This window comes from Ochotona princeps, chromosome 8 (genome assembly GCF_030435755.1).
Source record: "Ochotona princeps isolate mOchPri1 chromosome 8, mOchPri1.hap1, whole genome shotgun sequence".
NCBI lineage: Eukaryota > Metazoa > Chordata > Mammalia > Lagomorpha > Ochotonidae > Ochotona > Ochotona princeps.
This window is the reverse complement of record NC_080839.1, coordinates 78,794,439-78,816,454: the sequence shown is the minus strand read 5'-3', so window position 1 is coordinate 78,816,454 and position 22,016 is coordinate 78,794,439.

Below are 22,016 nucleotides of genomic sequence, written 5' to 3'. Positions count from 1 at the left end.
CTGTTTGCTCCTGTCATTTGCTTGTTGGTGCTGCTTTGTGGGACTCCTCTCAGCTTTGTTCCTTCACCCTTAGGTCCACTGGGGCCTGTGCTGCTATTCCTTGCCTCCTCTGGGAAAAGGTATCTGTTCAGCTCTCTGCTCGGCATCCTCTTGCCCTGCCAATTTTCCTGCCTCCATCTGTTGATGCACCCGTATAATGTTTGGGTCCGTGTGCATGTCTGGCTGCCTGGATTTCTTCTCACAGCAACAGAGAACCAACAGAGGAGCTCATGCCTGAAGGCCCAGGAGACCACCAGAATTGTGTACTGCCACAAGCACAGGTTATAGTCTCAAATTTATATTATAAAACAAGTGGGTGACAACAGGGAACACACTGAGACCTCCCTAAGCCTCAGGGATTAAGTCTCCAAGGTACATGGACATCGTTAGAGCATGCCAGCTGCTGGAAGGTTGGTTGTTCCAAGTTCAACTGTGATCTCCTAAGTCAATCCTTTCTAATGTGAACTTATTTGGAAGTAGGGTCATGTGGTAGATGCCATTTGTTCAGGTGAAATGAGGTCTCAGCATAATAGGACGAGGTCTGCATCTGATATAATGGGTGTCTTTAGAGGCAGATGAGTATTTGGGGACAGGTACATGTTGAGAGAATACCTCTTGAGAACATAGAACAAGGATGCTGCAGTTTGAGGGATGCATCCACAATCCCAGGGAAGACTGGAGATACCAACAGGTGGGTGACACAGAACGGACTTCCTGTACAGGTGGCTGAGGAACCCCTCCCCTCTGTGTAAGAAATGTGTAGTTCTCTTGCAAGTAGAGGCATGCCTGCTGGAGACAAAGAGGCAACTTCAAGAAACGTATAATATGTTCCTTGTGGGGCTGGAGAGAGAAGCAGGTGAAGAACGCCTGTAATGACAGGTGTCTTAAGATCACCTGGATGGGTGAGGCACGCCCAGTCCAAGGGCAGCCATGCTTGGACTGACACTTGAGAAGAAGATGGGCTGACACCATGAGGCTCTGAGGCTGGGGCGGCGCCATTGTTGGGTGGTGCTTTAATGCTCATAGGATGAAAACCATATGCAAAGGCCGGGAGGTGGGAGAGAGCACTCACCTCGCGCAGGCAGTGGTGGAAATGGGCTGGGAATCGCAAGATGAGATTCTGCAGTCAGGATCTTCAGGCACCCAAAGGTGAACTTCCCCCACTAGGGATAAACAATTGTTGTCCCCTGTAGATGATCTTCTGAGTTACATAAATGTCCCTAATTCCTTTCTACATTTAAAGCATTTTAGTGAAAAATTACATGTTGTACACATTTCAGGAGTCTTGACTTCTGGGAAGAAAATGTTATTTGTCTTGCATTAGCCTTTGAGTTTTATCTCACCTCTGGCCCAGAAAAGGTTTTGCTTTGTCTCAGAGTTTGAGTGAGCCGTAAAAGACAGTGGACTCCTCCTTCCAAATCATAGAAACCTATCCGAGGCCCTGCTTCCCTTGCATGTTCAGTGTCTGGCCATTTAGACTCCGTGAATCAGGGAGGAAAGCATCCCCATTTCCTTGCTGGTTTTACAAATTGAGCAAACAAGTACAGGGAACTGAAATAATCCCAGCCTTCACCCAGCCAGTGTTATCCCTCAGAAATCGTCTTAGTTAAGCCAGGAACTCTTCTTTCTGGACATGTCAGGGTGTGGGTGACTTTTGGCACAGCGCCTCGGGAGGAGAGTGGACAGTGTGGGATGACCCTTGGCACAGCACCTCAGGAGGAGAGTGGACAGTGTGGGATGACCCTTGGCACAGCACCTCGGGAGGAGAGTGGACAGTGTGGGATGACTCTTGGCACAGCACCTCGGGAGGAGAGTGGACAGTGTGGGTGACCCTTGGCACAGCACCTCGGGAGGAGAGTGGACAGAGTGTGGGTGACCCTTGGCACAGCACCTCAGGAAGAGAGTGGACAAGAAGGCTGTGCTGCCTGTGGTCTGCCTCCCTCCCTCCCTCACTCCCTCCCCTGTAACCATGGCAGTTGTCATGGTAATCACACCTTGGTGATAATTTATTTTGATTCACAGCTATTGAAATTACTAACACAGTATTGGAGAATAAATTTTTTTAAAAAATATTTCTCCATATTAGAGGGAGGGAGAGGAAAAAAAGCTCTTACTCATTGATTTATTCCACAAATATCCACAATGGCCAGGATCAGAAACACAACCCAGGTCTCCCATATGATGGCAGGGGCAGAGCCAGTAGAGCCATCACTGCTGCTTCCTAGCAAGCGTGTAAACAAAGTCTAAGGAGAAGCTAGAATCCAGTGCTGAACTGGAAGTTTCAGCATGGGATTCAGGCCTGGCAACACACCTGGAGTAGTAGATTTTTTGGTCTGTAGTGTGTGCGTGAGTTTGAGTGTGCGTGTGTGTATGTTTATGCTCATGTGCGTGTCTGCATGTGCATGTTTGTGCTTTTGTGTGTGTGTGTGTGTGTGTGTGTGTGTAAGAAGTCCCTATCCTGTTGCACTCGTGCTGGGAGCAGAAGGAGCAACTTGGCCAAGCCAGAGGCCTCTGCTCTTCTGCCTAGTGAGAAGGAGGAAGCAGAGGAGAGAAATGTGAGAATAAAACCACCTACTGGCCATTGCTTGATGTTGGAGATGGTTGAAAGTGAGTTTCTAATTACAACTTCTATGGGATATACAATCATTTTTTCCAGAGGAATCTGAAGTTCAGTGAAATGCAGTGGCTGAGCTTGAGTTTTGCAGCAAGTAATAAGCTAAATTGCACCTCAGCGTTGGTATGTCTGCCTGTGAGTGTGAGCCGGTGACCGCTGCTCTGTGTTTTCCAGGCTGTGTCAGATTCACCCTGAACTCCATCACTGAGGGATTCAATCATGTGCCATGTGGAGCAGAAAATTTGGCCATACCTGAGGAGGAGTCCAACCGTGTTCCTTGGCTTGCTGGAGGTAATCTTTGCACCCCAGATAGGAGTCTTGTCTTCTGTTTTCTTTCTTTCTCTCTCTTTCTTTCTTTCTTTCTTTCTTTGTTTCTTTCTTTCTTTCTTTCTTTCTTTCTTTCTTTCTTTCTTTCTTTCTTTCTTTCTTTCTCTCTGTCTCTCTCTCGCGCTCCCTCCCTCCCTCCCTCCCCCCTCTCTGCTTTCATTCTATCTTTTTTTCATGACACGGTTTTGTAGGTATAGGCATTCCCCCATCCACCCCCTCTTCTTCCATTCCCATTTCCCCTCTCCGCCCCACAGCTATTTTCCTCCGTGTTGTTACAGAGGCAAAGTCCTTCAGCAATAGTCACAAGTCCAACGTTCTGCTATTTAAGTATAACATGACATTGTAGGTAAATAACAACCACATGAGGGCCAAACTTAACCATAGGGAATCAATCAATCAATCAAGCTGACAAGCTGATGAAATAAGGTTTCAACAAATCTCAGCAATAAGTTGAGCTTTCCTGGTTGACACTATGTCTGGTGTGTCATCTCACATGTCAGTAGGGTTCATGTGGCCTGGGCTCTGAGGAAAGAACCCGTCATGGACTCTGCATTTGAAATATTCATATTCTCCTCTAAGTATCCCTTGTTTTTGGCTGATTTTAATCTGCATCATACCCAGGAACAAACAAGGATCCCACTTCTGAGTTCTCCTAGCGTATTAGCAAAAACTGAAATCCAAACCCTGAACGTTTCAGAAGTGAGGAAGGACCCAGGCTTGTATTGTGGTGCATTGGGCTAAGTTGCCATCTGAGACTCTTTCAGCCCATCTCCAAATGTCTGGTATCAAGCTCTACACCCACTTCTGATCTAGCTTTCTACTAACATGCCTTGGAGGCAACACATGATCTCCAAATGCTTGGATTCCCGAAACCCATGTGGGAGACCTGGATGGAATTTTTGGCACCCAGTTTAGCTCTATTTTTATCTGTTGGTGGCAATTGGAAGATTGGGGGAAGGTGAATCAACAGACAGAAAGTCTCTCTTCTATTCTCTCTCTCTCTCTCTCTTTCTCTCTCTCTCTCTCTCTCACACACACACACACACACACACACATCAATTAATTTATTAATTTTCAAAAAGTAAGAGTTTAGAGATTGTTTTATATGTTTCTATAAGCTAAAATTATTTTCCCAAGCCATTTTGCTAAATGCGTTGTACATTGGCATTCTAGATTCTTGCATAATTAAGCAAATTTAACAAGGAACATTGATTAGCCAAGTCCTTCTTACCACACATGGTGGAGGACATCTGGAATCCAAATACTGTTTCCTCATTCCTAGCAGGCACAGCCATCTCACCTAGTTCTCAAGGGACAAGTCTGTAGTTTGTGGGTCCAACTCCATATTCTAAGCCAGAGGACAGCAGGGAGACTCGGGTTTCTGTGAATATAGTCACCAAGGTGACCATTCCTGCTTACAAAAGCTCAAATTCTATCCTGCATTTCATGCAGCTACCATGTAGTCCATATATTGACTTATTTTGACATTGCCTCTTTGGGAAGGATTGAGGCTGGGATAATGAGTGGGAGAGCAGGGAGCAGGGAGCAGGAACTTTGTCTGCATAGTGACTCTCAGGGGCAGGGAGCACTGTGTTCCATTGTCTAACTTCTGTGTGCTAGAAGTGACTGAGGGAACACGCAGGGCAACACACACCTGCATTAGCAGAGGAAGGAGCTCAGAACCTCCCATAGTTCTTTAGCTACCCTGTTAAGAACAATAAGTAGGAAGCTGGGCAAGGCATCCACATTGTGTGTGTGTGTGTGTATGTGTTTCTCATTGTGGCCACCTGAAAGATATGACCAATTTTACTCCATGCACTGTGTAGTCTAGCCTTCCCAGGACTGGCCCTTAGTCCCGGCACCTGCCGTGGGGACTACAGCCCAGTCCAGCCAGCCCACATTTGTTCTTTCTGTTCTACACACCAGTGGATACGTAGGCTGGTGCTGTAAACTGGCACCACCAGACCCAACCCACAGCAGGCCAGTAGGTGCTGTAGCCATGCCTGGCATGGCCTGCTTCAGTCCCAGCTGTTACACTCACCAGCAGAAGCCAAAACCTATCAGGGAATTCCCAAATTCCCCTGTTAATTGCCTATTCCTAGCCTCCAGTCTTGTGTGTGCGATTAGGTGCTGCAGCCTAGCCCAGCCTGGAGTCCTCCCAGCCCAAGCTCCCGTGAGTGTGAGTTCTATGGTTTAGCCTGGCTGGGCCTGTCACCATCCCCACCTCTAGCACAAATCAGTGGATGCTGCAGTTCCACAGGGGTGAGCCCAGGAATCCCCTACGGGATCTGTTCCCAGATCCGGTTCTTTCATGTTCCACTAGGTGCTGCAGTCTAGCCTAGTGTAGCCCACCACCGACCCTTACATTTGTACAAAACAGCGTAAGTAATTGCCTGTAGCTTGGGTGTCTCTGTTCTTCCGATCACTAAAATGTAACAAATCAGGCTGACACTCACATATCTGACTTAGGTTAAGTAGACAGATAGGGACATCACTCTTAGAGAAAGAAGACACGGGAAAATGAGCAGATTCAAGAGTAGAACTGCCTTCTCAAGTCTCAGCTTATAGGGGGTGAATGACTTACCAGGAGGCTAGAGCATGGGATCTGGTGAACGGAGAAATGGAGACAAGGAGTGTGTCAGAACCGAATGAAGAATCAGAGGAGGTAAGAAAATCCAATAAGCCAGGAAAACTTTTCTCTGGAAAACTTTGGTGAAGAATAGAAGGATATTAGTGGGACAGAGCAGGAGCATTTAATTACTTAGGGTGTAATGACGAAGCGGATTGACTCGAAGCCCTGATGCCTGAGTTTGAATTTTGACCCTATTTTTAATTGTTTGACCTTAAGCAATCTTTGTCCTAGTTTCCAGATCTATAAAATGGTGATGAAGATGGTGATCTGTTTTATAAGCTTTTGTACATGGTCTGTTATGGCATATTGAATTGATGAAAGCTCTTATCAGTCACACAAAGAGTTAAAATAACAAGAGTGTGGATGGAAGTCTAGGGGTAGTTTGGGGGAAAGATGCTATATTGGGAGAAGATGTGTTTAAGATAAGAAGAGTGGACTTGAAATTCGTGTATTCTGGTATGGTCCTATATTTTTTACTTTATCTTTTAGCTAGGTCCAGTAGCTCTGTGAAGTGTTCAGATGCAGGTATTTGACCTACAGCACCATGTAGACAAGTGGAATTGGAGATTTGCCAACCACTGATAATGGCAGCTGAAAAATCCTTCAACTCATTCTTGCTCTTCCTAACAACTGGAAGATCTGCTTCAAATGTCGCTTACAAGGTCCTAAATTATGGGTTCTAATTTTGCAAATTATTTAGAACCAAGAAAACATTTTTGTTCTCCTTCATCCATCCTGATGGATGTTCCTAGACATGAATTTAAAATTCATCATCTTCAACTCATGTTCATCACGCACCAGACATTTCCAGAGAATCCATATCCCACCTATTAGCTGGCTCCTAGGGAAAAAAAACTGTAATAAGCCCAAACAAATCCAGAAAATAATAAGTGGCGGTGAGACATCTGTGCACTGATAGTAAGAATTTAAAATGTAACAGCTACTGTGGAGAATGGTATGGAGTTACGCCAAGAAGTTAATAGTAGAATTACCATATAATCCAACTATTCCAATTCCAGTAAATATCCAAGAGAATTAAAAGGAGGGTTATGAAAAGTTATGTGTACATTCATGTTCATAGCACTATTCCTAAACATAAGAAAACTGGAAGTACTTCCAGTGCTTATTAATACTTTGTAACAAAATGTGGTATACAAGCACACAAATTATGTATATTCAACATTAAAATGGTAAGAACTGGGCCTGGCACAGATACAAGCGAGATCCCATATGAGTGCAAGTTCATGTCCTGACCCAGACCTGTGTGACCCTGCACCCACATGGGAGACCAAGAGGAAGCTCCTGGTTCATGGCTTTGGATTGGCTTGTCTTCGGCCATGGCGGCCACTTGGGGAGTGAATCGGTGGATGGAGGATCATTTTCTCTGTCTCTCCTCCTCGCTTTATGTCTGGCTTTCCAATAAAGACAGATAAATCTTTTAAAAAATGGTAAGAACTTCTGATACAGGATACAACATGGATTTTAGAAACTGAGAAAACATTATACCAATTGAAACAAGCCAGTTACAGAAAGACAAACTCTCTGTAATTCCCCATATGGGGGTTGTTCAGCGTAGCCAAATTCATGGAGACAGACAATAGAACAGTGATTTCCAGCAACTTGAGAAAGGAAAGAATAGAAAGTTACTGTGTAATGGATACAAAATGCTAGCTTTTTCAGGGTAAAAAATTCAGGAGATGAGTTGAATAACAATGTGAATATATTCAGCACTTCTGAATCACGTACCAGAACAGTTAAGATGATAAAGCTCACTTTGTGTGTATTTTACCACAATGAAAAATGAAAACTCTAAGTAGACATTTTTCTTACTGGTGTAGTCGGATGGTTAAGGTGTTAAAATTCTACATGGGAGTGCCCAGGTTAGGCTCCCAACTCCAAATCCTGAATTTGGCTTCCCGTTAATACAACTTCAAGAGGCAGGGGTGATGATTGGCAGGGCTGAGTCCCTGCTGCCCATATGGGTGAGGTGGATTCAGTTTCTGGCTCCAGCTTTGAGCTGACCTAGTCCTGTCCGTTGCAAGTATCTGAGAAATGAACCCTGCCCACCTCTGCCTGATTCTCCCTCACTTCCCTGCCTCTCCATAAATGAATAAAAATGTTCTGGTGATAGGATGAGTAGAGTCGCTGTCTTTGGCTCCATGGAGCTCCCTCTGGTCCAGCAGGAAGGGCATGCGTTTGAGCACTGGCCATGAGTCCTCCACAACTCAAGGGAGGCTGAGGACAGGCAGGGGTGAGGTGGGGAGCCAGAAGCTTTCTTCAGGAAAGAGCTCCTCCACAGTTTCTCAGACCAAGTAAGAGACAGTCAGATAGAGGAGACAAAAATATTTTAGGACGTCACAACCATATGTGCAAATTCTTGGTGATATTCAGAAACTGCACGGATCCCTGCTGGGCTGTGCATCGGGTAGGAGTTGAGGTACGTATGAGGTTTGTCTTGATCCATGCAGCATCTGCTCTCCCCAACCTCAGGAAAAGCCTTATGAGTGTCAGGTAATCGCTCATAATCGACAACACAAAAATAGCAAGTGCTTTCCCTGGGGAAATTTCCCATGAGAAATTCTGTCCTGCCAGGCACAAGAGTTTATCTCATTTCCACATCTGAAAAGGTGAATAGTTTCAAATAAATAGCACCTAGGTCTTAAACACATGTCCCAGGACTGGTCTTGCCTATCCTGCTTGAAGAAGCACTTTTACGGGATTCCTGGGCTATATGGCGCCTGCACTTCAGATCTCTAACATAGACAGAAGGAGAAGCCATTAGCATTTGGGGCTTCTGGAAGATTCTCCAACTTTACAACTCAATGTCATAAATAATCTTTCCGACTCTGGACCCCACGCTATGCATTTACTTTAGAACTACATGTGTTTTTTTTTTCTTTTTTTTTTTTAAGAAAATGTAACTCTTTAGACCTAAACTAAAGCTGAATTATACAAGATGGCTTCAAAAAGTTTGCAGAAAAAAATGGAATGGAAATATAAAATAAAAACATATAAACTATTTCAATCTAAGCCCCATCACTTTAAGACACTCCTGTAATTGATGGCATCAGGCCTGGTGTGCCACCTTCTGGAACTGTGTCAATGAAGTCTTTTGGGCATTATTAACTGAAGAAAAACTGATACCTTTGAAAGAATTGTTGAGGGACCCAGAGTGGTGGCATAGAGCCTGAAGTCCTCCCCTTGAACACAGCGGGATCCCGCATGGGTGCTGGTTCTAATCCCAGCACTCAACTTCCCATCCAGCTCCCTGCTTGTGGCCTGGGAAGGCAGTCAAGGATGGCCCAATGCATTGGGACCCTAGACTGGTGTGGGAGACCTAGAGGAAGTTCCTTGCTCCTGTCTTTGGATCGGCACAGCACCAGCCATTGCAGTCACTTAGGGAGTGAATCATCGGATGGAAGATCTTCCTCTCTGTCTCTGCTCCTCTCTGGATATCTGACTTTGCAATAAAAATAAATAAATCTTTAAAGAAAAAAAGAACTGTTGAGATAAGCAGGCAAAAATGTGAGAAAGAGCCCAACTGGGACTGGAGGCTGATGGCGTAAGGGTACACATGTGGGTGACAGGCGTCAGTATTACGGGGAAGGGCTGCCTGGGGCAGCTTTCTGCACACTTCCTGGCTAACGCTCTCAGGAAATCACACCACTCTCCCAGGAAGTGTTAGCTCTTTGGCCTCCAGAAAGTCAAGAAGCAAAATGCTTACAGTACCTCAGCCGCCCTGCCTCGGTTGTCATGATGCTAGCTCCCGATTTTACCTTAGCTGGTCCACTTGCACTTTTTTTTTTAAATTTAATTTTATTTTATTGTGTTGTTGTTGACAATCTTTACATAGTTAATTGCACTTAAAAAATAAGGTCCAGGGGGTATAGGGAAGTGGGTAATACTATTATGTCCATATTGTTTCCATCATGTATCTGAGGTAAAAGGGGATATTGAGGGAGAAGCCCCACCCGGTTTCCTGCCCACCCCAAGTCCCGGATGTGGGGCATGCTCTGAGATATTTGCTCAAGTGGTTTTAACAGTTCTCCAGATATGAATCGCTGCCAGTTTCGCTCGATGAGGTCGTCCACTGATTGATATGGTCCATCATAAAGTCTCCGTTTGCCCCATATTTCGCTGCCAACATATAGCTGAGATGAATGATTGACCTGTTCTGTCTTCTGTCCTTTCCTGGTTAGAGTTCTGAGTCCAGCAGTTCTATTGGGGAGATCTCCAAAGCAACCTTGAGGTATTCCCAGACCAGATTCTTGTATGTTCTAGCAAGCACAGGGCCTGGCACAGTCCATCACCCCAACCAGCTGGTGGTTGCAATTGCTGGGTTGGTTCTGTTTTCGGTCCCAAGTTGCACTAGAACCAATGGGTGTTGCAGTCCAGTCTGGTTCTGCCCAGCACATACTCGGCCCTTACATCAACCAGTGGGAGCTGCAGCCTAGTCGGGGCGACCACAATAACCCCCATCAGGCCCACACCCTACCCTGGTTTGCCAGTATGTGTAGCAGTAGACCAGTCTGTCCCCCATCCCATTTGGCTCTTGTACTTGTTAATGGGTATTAAAGCTTAGTTCTATCTAATCAACTCAACCATCCAGCCTTCACGGATGTTGCTGAGTGCTTCTCTGTCTAGCCACCCCAGCTCCTGTCCTAGTTTTCATGCCCTCCTGCGGGACTAGTGACCCAGGAAGGGGGAACCCACTTTTTCCCTCCCAGGTCTCTCTCAGTCTCGGTTTATGCACTCTTTAGGTGGTTCTGTGATTTGACTTGACAGAATTAGTCCCCAGTGCCAGCTTCTGCCAGCTGATGCTGCGGCCAAGCCCAAACATCCCTCACCCGCTCTAATTTATGCTTGCACCCACAGGAATAATCAGTCCAGCCTGGCTTTTCCCTGATCTAGTCCACATGCAGCACACAGGTGTTGCAGCCTTGCTTAATCTGGTCTATTCTCATCCCAGCCCACGCTCTCCAGTGGGAGTAGCTGTCCGGCGAGGGGACCAGCCCCTTAATCCCTCTGCCAGCTCTGTCCCTCCCTTCTTGGATCTCATGTGTGCTGCTTGGGTGCTGCAGTCAAATCCAGTACAGGCAACCTCACCCTGGCATTCCATAATGTGTACTGGTTTTGTCGCAACCAAACCCAGCTCAACCCACACTCTGTTCTGGTGTTCAGATTTGCCAGAGGATGACATGAACTGATTCAGCCTGGTCTGCCCCTGACCCATGCCGAATATGTGCCAGTGGGAAATTTTCCATGGCCTATTCTGGGCTGTTTCCTATCATGCTTCCTGCGCTTGCCTGCAGGGACTGTGTCCTGTCAAAGGAGTTGCCCAGGTTCCTCCATCAGAACCCCTCCCAATGCCAGATTTTGCGCATACCAGGGGGTCCTTGAGCCAACCCTACTCAGTTCACCTCCTGTCCTAGCAGGAACAGTGGCTTTTCCTGGCTGGCTTTCACCCCATTCTGGTTCTTGTTGTTGGGTGTTTCAGCCCAGCCATGGCTCGTCCATACCCACATAGAGCTCACACATGGCTCAGTAGGGGGTTGAGACCCAGCCTAGTCAGTCCCACATCTACCCTGGTTCTCCATGACACCAGATGGTGTTGGGGTCTGAACTGGCCTGGTGCATCCAATCCCAGCCCACACTAGTGCCTCGGGTGACTGCAACTGTTTCCTAGATAGAACACAGCCCCCATTCCCCCTTGGTGGGAACCTCAACCCTGTTAGGGTGTCCAACTAGGGGAACTTGTATTTTCACAGGGTTGGGCCCACACAACCCCATAGAGTCTATCCCCAGACCAAGTTCTCTCGCGTGCTGGATAGAGTCTTGACCCTGCCAGATGTGACCACTCCCCCACTCCACCAAACAGTTGGGTATTGGTACCCATCACTGCCAAAGAGGCCCCCATCCATAGCATTGGTGTGGGCTGGTGTGTGACGATCAGTGATGTTCTAGGCAAACAGGCCATTTATGTATTCCGAATTGGGTTGGTGTATCTGACTAACCGTAATTGTCTCCTGGGTACTTCCCTCCAAACCACCAGGTCTCAGTCCCCACGCATGCCTAAAACTTCCATGACCCTGTCACTGGGAATCACCCAAGATTCACTACTCACCTACACTAAAATTGGACTTAGTCATGGGTGTCCCCAGGCAGCAAACATATCTTACAAAACCCCAGAGCAGGCCGCCAGGTGGCCAGCAGGCAAAGCCTGGCACCACATGGTGCACTGGCTGCCCTGGGTGAGGCCGAGGACTCATTCACTGCCTTGTGGCAGTGTCTTTGGCGTGAGCCCCCAGCATTGGGTCCGACCCGGCAGGGGCACCCCCCCACAGCCACCACACTGTGAGGAGTGGCACTTGCCCCCAAACCCAAGGCCCGAACCTCCACTTGCACTTTGATTATTCCTTGTCTTCAGGAAGAGATAGTTAAGTTCACATTCTACCTGTGTTATCGTTCTTTAAAATAGGTTTTAGAATCTTGATCTCATGTGTTGAAAAATTCTGCTTAATGCCTGTTCTTGTCTACAGCTGATCTGTGTATAAAACATGAAGTGTGCTTGGTCTGAATCTTTCTATCAGAACTGTATAAGCTGTACTCATCAATGCTTGTGATGCTCACTATGGTTTCTGCTATTCATTATTGATCTTCTGTAAGGGCGTGAACACGACCTATGTGAATTTATGTGGATGGTCTACTGCTGTGGGATTCATCTTCAATACCATGTCATCCTTTGTAAACTGAGCTATCCACCTGTAAACTGCTAACTTATTTGAAGCACTGCCTCCATAAATCTCTTAAGAATGATTTCATCTTTCTTCAACCCAAGCTTACCAGCAATTTGATGGTTGTTTTTGCTTCAGTTTTAGCAGAATCCTTGCTTTGTATGCAGTTGAAATGGCACCTCCAGCTGGAAACCCACTCTCCTATCTGCCAACCCTCTTATCCTGGTCTGTTAGCCTCAGCTGTAAATTTCTTTTCTTTCTGCCTAATCCTTTTCTAAATTCTTACGTAGTGACTTTATGCTGTGTTGCACCAACTAAGCCTTCGGGGTACATTATTGAGTGCAATATTTCTTCTTTTAAAGTATTGGCCCACCTGCTTTTGTATTTTTGTACAACAAACAGACTAAGGAAGCACCTTAAGCAGGAATAGCTTCCCACTCATTTTCAAAGAAGAAAAAGAGTATATATGCATAGGGAGTCCAGGACACATTTGAGAATGATGGCTGTGCAGTCATGAGTCCCTGAAGGAAGTGTCTGGCACACCAGAATGTGATATCAGTGGACAATAAAAAAGGATTGACGCTAATGTGGGCAGCATGTAGGGACAGCAGCAAGGATGAAACATGACCAGGCTGCAGGGATTGCCACTTGGGAATAATTCCTGGTGAGCAGTGTGAGCCCTTCCAGAAGGTGGCTCCCATAGTGGCCAGTTGGCAGGAGAGGAGCTGAGCACAGCAGCTATGCCTTCTTGCAATCATGGCCCTTACAGAAAGCCCATCCCTGGAGCCCCTGCTCTTGGGTCTCCAGCACACAGCAGAGTGTGCCTGGCCTAACAGCAAGGGTATGTGGAAGACATCACAGCTGCTGCTGCCTGGGCATGTCCTCCGCCTCCCCAGGGCTTCAATAGTCCATAAATCTTCCCGCTAAAAATGTCTACCATGTGGAATTTAAATGGTTTATCAATAAGGATAGGGTGGTTGAATTAAATTTTAGATGGAATTGCTTTAGAAGAAAAAGCTCATTTTAGAATTCATACTTTCAAACAAACTTTTCACTTTATGGGTGCTACTTTCTCAAGAAAAAAAGTCAACATAACATAATACTGAAAATGCTGTTTCACACTAGCTTGTTACAAACTGCCTCATGGGCAGATTGTATGTCCATATTCTGTGCTGGGACTTAACGGGCAGCAGGGATAATGACAGAAAAATGAAAGGAATTTTAGAAAATAATCAAGCATGCAGCATCAAGACTAGTGGAATTCTTTGGTACAATGAGGTTTTTTTTCCAAGTCATGTATATTTGATGAGTCTGAAACAACCAACTCCAGTAAGACTCTGGGCTATGGAAGCAGAAAAGGAGCAAGATGAAATGTAGCGTAGCATTATATATGAAGCCATCACTCAAATGTAGCTTACAGTGCCTACGTCAAGAAGCCTCCCTGTATCAAAGGCAGTGAAGGATGGGAGATATTCAAGCATAAGATGTTTATTCCATGCATTGTCAAACATCCATTTTTCTTTGGCTTGCCAAATGTGCCTGTGAGTTATTGCTAATTTATCATGAAAAAGCAACTATGAGTGTGAAATAAGCTAGGAAAACTAGCTCATTCCTCATCTTGTTCTCCCGCACCTTAATCAGATGCTGCTGCACTGAGAAGGCAGGATTGTCTGTCGGCTGGCTCATCATCACGCCTCAGTGGAGGCTGAGCTGGTGTGGACCACACTGGCCTAGAGAGCAGGAGATGTGGGGTCCACTGTCTGCCCTCCTCGAAGCCAGCTGTGACCTCCAACAGCGAGAGAACTTACCAGTTCTATTCGGTGAGGCAGAGATGGGACGGAAAGGAAGTGAGACGCTGAGGTTGAAGAACCCAGCTCGAGGCCACAATGATTGTGCACCCAGGGGCGCTGCAGCACTGGACCAGCTTTGGCTGTTTAGTTACCAGCAATGGGGTCCAACTCAGGAGACGGTTCATTTTGATATTTTTATCTGATCACTCTGTTAGGTGAATAGTGTATAAATTAATCACTATCTTTGCAATAACTTATTGAAGCATGGTTTACTAGCAACAAAAACATAACTTCAATTTAGTTATATTATAAAACCTGTATCAAGTAAACAAAAAAAGCAGAAAATTTTGTTTGCCCAAATCACACAGGCCTTGACCTGCATTTTATAACTATTGCTAGACCACCTCTAGGGCAGGGAAATCTCACTTTTTTAGCTTAAAGATCCTGTTTCATTGTTCTTGCACTAAAATCAGCACTTGGCTCTTCTGTCCTTGAGGAAATGGCTCAGGGAGAGAAAAGTTCAAATGCACCCATGGAGAGTCAGAATAGCCAGGAGTGTGGTTCTCTACAGATGCGTTTCCTCCAGCAGATCACCCCCAAAGTGTATCTTAAGAGTATTGAATTACTTAGTGTGGCAGGACTATTATGAAAATAAGATTTCCGGAAAAAAATATAGAAAACAGAATGTTGGTGTGGTCAATGCTTCATCTACAAACAATCACACACTCCCCATTCTGGCCCACCACTGGCCCATGTGCAGCTGCCTCTGCCTCTTCTCAGGACCCCACGTCTGAACGTGCAGACTGGCTGCAGGGACACCCCAAGAATTCAGTTTACTGCCTCTGCCTCTTCTCAGGACCCCACCTATGAACGTGCAGAGTGGCTGCGGGGACACCCCAAGAATTCAGTTTACTGCCTCTGCCTCTTCTCAGGACCCCACGTCTGAACGTGCAGAGTGGCTGTAGGGACACCCCAAGAATTCACAGTTTACTGCCTCTGCCTCTTCTCAGGACCCCACGTCTGAACATGCAGAGTGGCTGCGGGAACACCCCAAGAATTCAGTTTACTGCCTCTGCCTCTTCTCAGGACCCAGCATCTGAACGTGCAGACTGGCTGCAGGGACACCCCAAGAATTCAGTTTACTGCCTCTGCCTCTTCTCAGGACCCCACGTCTGAACGTGCAGACTGGCTGCAGGGACACCCCAAGAATTCAGTTTACTGCCTCTGCCTCTTCTCAGGACCCCACGTCTGAACGTGCAGAGTGGCTGTAGGGACACCCCAAGAATTCACAGTTTACTGCCTCTGCCTCTTCTCAGGACCCCACGTCTGAACGTGCAGAGTGGCTGTAGGGACACCCCAAGAATTCACAGTTTACTGCCTCTGCCTCTACTCAGGACCCCACGTCTGAACATGCAGAGTGGCTGCGGGAACACCCCAAGAATTCAGTTTACTGCCTCTGCCTCTTCTCAGGACCCCGCATCTGAACGTGCAGAGTGGCTGCAGGGACACCCCAAGAATTCAGTTTACTGCCTCTGCCTCTTCTCAGGACCCCACGTCTGAACGTGCAGACTGGCTGCGGGGACACCCCAAGAATTCAGTTTACTGCCTCTGCCTCTTCTCAGGACCCCACGTCTGAACGTGCAGAGTGGCTGCGGGGACACCCCAAGAATTCAGTTTACTGCCTCTGCCTCTTCTCAGGACCCCACGTCTGAACGTGCAGACTGGCTGCGGGGACACCCCAAGAATTCAGTTTACTGCCTCTGCCTCTTCTCAGGACCCCACCTATGAACGTGCAGAGTGGCTGCGGGGACACCCCAAGAATTCAGTTTACTGCCTCTGCCTCTTCTCAGGACCCCACGTCTGAACGTGCAGAGTGGCTGTAGGGACACCCCAAGAATTCACAGTTTACTGCCTCTGCCTCTACTCAGGACCCCACGTCTGAACATGCAGAGTGGCTGCGGGAACACCCCAAGAATTCAGTTTACTGCCTCTGCCTCTTCTCAGGACCCAGCATCTGAACGTGCAGAGTGGCTGTAGGGACACCCCAAGAATTCAGTTTACTGCCTCTGCCTCTTCTCAGGACCCCACGTATGAACTTGCAGAGTGGCTGCAGGGACACCCCAAGAATTCACAGTTTACTGCCTCTGCCTCTACTCAGGACCCCACGTCTGAACGTGCAGAGTGGCTGCGGGGACACCCCAAGAATTCACAGTTTACTGCCTCTGCCTCTTCTCAGGACCCAGCATCTGAACGTGCAGACTGGCTGCAGGGACACCCCAAGAATTCAGTTTACTGCCTCTGCCTCTTCTCAGGACCCCACGTCTGAACGTGCAGACTGGCTGCAGGGACACCCCAAGAATTCAGTTTACTGCCTCTGCCTCTTCTCAGGACCCCGCGTCTGAACGTGCAGAGTGGCTGTAGGGACACCCCAAGAATTCACAGTTTACTGCCTCTGCCTCTTCTCAGGACCCCACGTCTGAACGTGCAGAGTGGCTGTAGGGACACCCCAAGAATTCACAGTTTACTGCCTCTGCCTCTACTCAGGACCCCACGTCTGAACATGCAGAGTGGCTGCGGGAACACCCCAAGAATTCAGTTTACTGCCTCTGCCTCTTCTCAGGACCCCGCATCTGAACGTGCAGAGTGGCTGCAGGGACACCCCAAGAATTCAGTTTACTGCCTCTGCCTCTTCTCAGGACCCCACGTCTGAACGTGCAGACTGGCTGCGGGGACACCCCAAGAATTCAGTTTACTGCCTCTGCCTCTTCTCAGGACCCCACGTCTGAACGTGCAGAGTGGCTGCGGGGACACCCCAAGAATTCAGTTTACTGCCTCTGCCTCTTCTCAGGACCCCACGTCTGAACGTGCAGACTGGCTGCGGGGACACCCCAAGAATTCAGTTTACTGCCTCTGCCTCTTCTCAGGACCCCACCTATGAACGTGCAGAGTGGCTGCGGGGACACCCCAAGAATTCAGTTTACTGCCTCTGCCTCTTCTCAGGACCCCACGTCTGAACGTGCAGAGTGGCTGTAGGGACACCCCAAGAATTCACAGTTTACTGCCTCTGCCTCTACTCAGGACCCCACGTCTGAACATGCAGAGTGGCTGCGGGAACACCCCAAGAATTCAGTTTACTGCCTCTGCCTCTTCTCAGGACCCAGCATCTGAACGTGCAGAGTGGCTGTAGGGACACCCCAAGAATTCAGTTTACTGCCTCTGCCTCTTCTCAGGACCCCACGTATGAACTTGCAGAGTGGCTGCAGGGACACCCCAAGAATTCACAGTTTACTGCCTCTGCCTCTACTCAGGACCCCACGTCTGAACGTGCAGAGTGGCTGCGGGGACACCCCAAGAATTCAGTTTACTGCCTCTGCCTCTTCTCAGGACCCCACGTCTGAACATGCAGAGTGGCTGCAGGGACACCCCAAGAATTCAGTTTACTGCCTCTGCCTCTACTCAGGACCCCGTGTCTGAACGTGCAGACTGGCTGCAGGGACACCCCAAGAATTCAGTTTACTGCCTCTGCCTCTTCTCAGGACCCCGCTTATGAACATGCAGACTGGCTGCAGGGACACCCCAAGAATTCACAGTTTTGCACTTAGGATCCCATGCAACAAATTGCTATGGCACGGGCCAAGTTGAGGTTCTGAGATCACAGCAAGTTGACATTGGAGCCAAAAGCAAAAGCACTGAGCATCAAAAAACGGAAAGTGGACAACTGAAGGGAGGGTGAAGCAAAGTGGAGAGGGAGAGAGGAACATCCCGAGCAGAGGTACTAACACTGACAGGTGAAGGGAGGGCAAGTTGGCACAGTGAGGGCTAGGGGCAGGGAGACATGGAGGCATGAGACTCTTCTGAAGCAGGGCAGGCAGAGACAGAACAGACAAGCACACCCGGTCCTGCTCAGACTACACACTCAGTGCACACGGATAGTGTGCTCATTGTTCAGCCTTGAGCCACACAGCCCTCTGGGAAGCTCAGCACGTTTGTGGCATTCAGCCACTCAGATGTCCTGCAATGTCAGTGATCCACAGAATTCTCAATCACATCATTTCTAAGGCTACTCTGAAAGTATGCATGAACAAATGTTCAGAGTGTGAGTGGTGGAGGTAGAAGCAATACCAATAACCTGATTCCAGTGGGAACCATCAGAAAGTATCAGCTGTACCTGAAGCAATAATGTCAGAGAAGTTGGGTTCAGTACACATTGTGTTAAACAGAATGTGTAAGAGCTGGTGGTTAATTCAATGTGCGAAATTTTCTAAAAGAAATTGAAGGGAGTGGGAGAGAAGGCAAACCAGGATTTCTGGCTTAAATGACTTGGTAGTTCAGAGCATTATCATTATGATAAATAAACACAGTGATAGCAGCTGTTGTAGGAAAGAATCATGTTATTTTTGCTAATATCAAATCATGTCTTCTAGGGACAGCTAGAACAGAGCATCAGATGCAACAGTCAAGCCATGAGCATAGCACATAGAAAGCTGCTATGGCCTGTGAGCCACTCTGATGTATTCTGAGATGCCACACAGTGGATGCTGCTGCTATGCCGACAGATATTAATGGTTCCACATAGTCCTATGATTGAAAGCCCCCATTAGGCCACACACAGCTGCACCATCTTCACAGGGCATGTCATACCCTTCCTCCATCCATACCACATCGCAACTTGAGTCCAAATAAGCCAGGCTCCCCTGCCAACTCTACTCACTCACCACAGCTCAGTCTAGACATGCTATCCTCATGAAACCCACCTAGAGGTGACCACCATGGCTGGCTCCTCCCTCTGCATCCTCATGGATTTCCTCAGTGAACCTGCTAAAGACAGACACAGAGATGGGAGTGAAAGGAAGTGAGACGCTGAGGCTGAAGCAGGCAGCCTAGAGGCCACAGCGATTGTGTGCACAGGGCTGCTGCAGTACTGGACCAGCTATGGCTGTTTGGTTCCCAGCAATAGACAGCAACACCAGATAGCTCAAGCCAAATAAGGATCCAAGCACAGAGACTGACTAGCTCATTAAATAGACAAGACATGTGGGGTTGAAAGCATTGCAAGGGACTTAGGGGATGAGACTAACAACTGATAGAATGCTGACGGTCAAAGCTCTCTGCCGAATCCAGCTCACTGGCAGTTGCTGCTCTCTCTGTCACTTGGTTCACACTTCAAGTCTGGCAAGAGAGCACGGGAGTCCCAGCTCGCACGGGGAAGGGAGGGCTGCTTTGCACAATAACCTGCTCCCAGTGACAACCATCACTGTGCCAGACCTTTGAGCTCAAAGTGTAAAATGCTAACAAGTGAGAAGTGGAGTGTCCTAGGACATTTGGAGATCAAAGCCAGGAAAACTGAGGCACAGCTACAGAGGGTGACCAGGAGCAGGACTGGGTGAGAGGTAGGCCTGAGCAGGGGCCAGCATGAAGTGGACTCTGCGGACACCGACTGGGGAGGCCAGTAAGTTAGGACTGCCACATCACTTCTGGCTGCTCAGTGCTTCTCTGGTTCAAACCAGAAGAAGCAAATAGAAATAATGAGGGACTATTTTTGCTTTCTTCAGGAAGATCCCCTATAATTGCTGCAATGTGGGCTGAGAACTGGCCTCTTCCTAGAAATTAATGCAGAGAGGGAAGAAAAAAGCAGTTATAAAATTCAGAATTCCATAAAAATGAATAAAGGAAAATGTTCTCTCTTCGCTGTCCCAGAGAAACAAGCCTGTATCCAGCACTGTAGTCCGAAACAGAACAACAGCTAGTGGAACACTGAACATTTTCAATGTGATAAGGTCGATGAAGCGCTGAGCGACACAGTACTGTCCTAGGTAAGATTTGCCTGCTGTATGTGGACTGCTCAGAGCAGTGTCAGTGCCGTGAGGCTACTGACAGTTTTGTTTAAAAGGAAAGATTGCACTGTGTGGTGTATGTGGTCAAACTTCCTTCAAGAATACAGGTTGCTGGGGCCAATATTGTGGTGCGTCTTACTATGCAGGCATCCCATATGGGACCACCAGTTCAGCTCTCAGCTCTTCAGCACCAGTTCAACTCCCTGATGACGCACTCTGCAGAGCCCTAGGGGACTGTCAAGTGCTTGGGCCATTCCCATCCACACGAGAGGACCGGTATGGCCTTTCAGGTTCTTTGTTTCACCCTGGCCCAGTCTTGCCTGCTGTGGCCATTTAGAGTGTGAACCAGCAGATAGGAAATTCTCTTTCTCTCTCCTTCCTGTAACCCCCACTGCTCAGCTTTTCCAATAAAGGAAAGAAACAAGATTTAAAATTTGCTTAAGATCAGCACGCATGTTGAATCATTGACCAAACTAACCTGGTTTATGTAGATGCATGAAGTTCCATGCAAGTCCTTTTTCCTTCCTCTGATACTTTGTTTTCATGTTGATGTAATATTAATTAAAAAAGAGAAGATTCAATATGTTTCATAGATACAATTCTAAGAACATAATAATATCCCTTTCTCCCTCACAGCCACTCTCTTTCCATTTTTCTTCCTTCCTTTCTCTCTTCTTTGGTTTATGGAATAATGTTTTTTAGTTAGCATGACAATCAAGGGCTTCATGATCCAGTACACAGATTTCAGTAAGTGGAAAGCAAAAAACCCTAGTTGAGTAGTTATATCGTCAAGGGCCATAAACAACAATTAAGTGGAAAATAATCATTTAACTTATATACAATCAATTTTAAAATAATCACAGACCATTATAACTATAATAGTAGAACATTCTTAATCATTACTCTGATGAAGATATAAAACAAAGTTTGACAAAAATGTGTTTACGGCAATGATACACACAGCCATTTTCGCTCTTTTTAAATTGTACGCCCTTCATACAAGGGAGAGCATACAGTGTTTCTCTTTCTGTGTCAGGCTAATTTCACTCAACCTAATGCTCTCCATTTTGATGCAAAAGATAGAGTTTAATTATTTTTAATAGCTAAATAATTTGCTAACATATACATGGCATTTTCTTTATCAACCATCCAATGATGGGCATCTTTGTTAATGCATATTTTGAATACTGTGGATAGTGTTGCTAGAAACAGGGAGAGGAAATGTCTCTTCTAGGCAGTGTTCAAGTCGGTTGGCTTTGTACTCCGGAGTGGAATTGCTAACTCATGTGGGAGTCTGTGTACTATTATCCACAGTGGCTGCAAGAACGTGCATGCCTACAGTGAGATGTTTTCTCCTCGTCTTTTCCGTCTTTTGGATAGTAGCCTCTCTGACGGGGAGTGGCGCAGTGACACACCATTGTGATTTGGATTTTCACATCCATACTGGTTACTGGTGTCAAGCATCATCTCATACATCTCTGCTACTTGTGCTATATTATTTTGAGAACTGTATCTTAAATCCCTTATCCATTTCTTAACTGAATTGCTTCATTTTTGCTTCTGTTTTAGAGCTCGTACATCCCTGATAAATTCAGGATACCAGTTCGTTCTCAGAGAGACAGCTGAAACATATTTTCCCCATTCTTCTGGACGTCTCTTCATTCCATTGATTTTTTTTTTTTTTTTTTTTTTTGCTATGTAGAAGCTTCTGGGTTTGATATAAGTTGCATGGTTTTACTTTTGTCGCCTGTACTTGGGGGATCTTATCCAAGAAGTCATCACCTTCATCAATATTGTGGAGTGTTTCCCTTACATTTTATTTCTGAAATTTTCAGGTGTCAAATATAATCCTTTTCTCCATCATGAATTGATTACTGTACACACACACACACACACATACATATACAGTTTTGCCAGCAGTGTTTATTGAAAACATCATTCTTACTTCAACATGTTGTTTGGGCACCCATGTAAAAAAAATCACTATCAATTGGCTGTCAGTGCATGGATTAGTCTATGTGTTGGTTTTATGTCTGCTGTTTGGGT